We start from the raw sequence: 475 nt of genomic DNA on the forward strand, positions 1-475 counted from the left end.
ACTATTTGACTGAAATGGTTATCAGAAATAATTTATTTAAATATGACTAAAACTAACAAGGACATTTGGCACAAGACTAAGACTAAATTAAAAATGGGTGACAAAATTAACGGTCGATCGACGGACAGTGTAGCCCCATTTTCTGTTGCTCAGTCTGCTTCTGCCTTGATCTGTGTGCGTTGGCTTCTGTTTTGTTAGGTGTACAGACGTTTTATGGCTTTGTGTTCAGTTATATACTGGGTCTTAGCTCAACTTGGCCTGGGCCTGTGAATGGGAAACTGTGTATTAGAAGTGGAGTGGCAGCAGATTAGTGTGAGGTCAACAGCTCAGCAGTCTGCCGCTGAGAAGTGATCTCATCTGAGTATAGACACAGTGTGCCAGCTCATACTGTAGTCCTGACCTCAGGAAGGTAGTTAACTACACGTTAAAGGCTGAAAAAACACACAGAGTGACAAGATTGATCCTCAGTGTTCCC

The 475-nt window shown here is 42.3% G+C and overlaps 1 protein-coding gene across 1 annotated transcript in view; it reads left to right on the top strand.

Moving 5' to 3' along the window:
- Positions 1 to 475, top strand: part of emc2 (ER membrane protein complex subunit 2) — a 27,776-nt gene that overhangs the window by 17,695 nt on the left and 9,606 nt on the right. The window lies entirely within an intron of this gene.

Source organism: Etheostoma spectabile, chromosome 6, assembly GCF_008692095.1.
Source record: "Etheostoma spectabile isolate EspeVRDwgs_2016 chromosome 6, UIUC_Espe_1.0, whole genome shotgun sequence".
Lineage (NCBI taxonomy): Eukaryota > Metazoa > Chordata > Actinopteri > Perciformes > Percidae > Etheostoma > Etheostoma spectabile.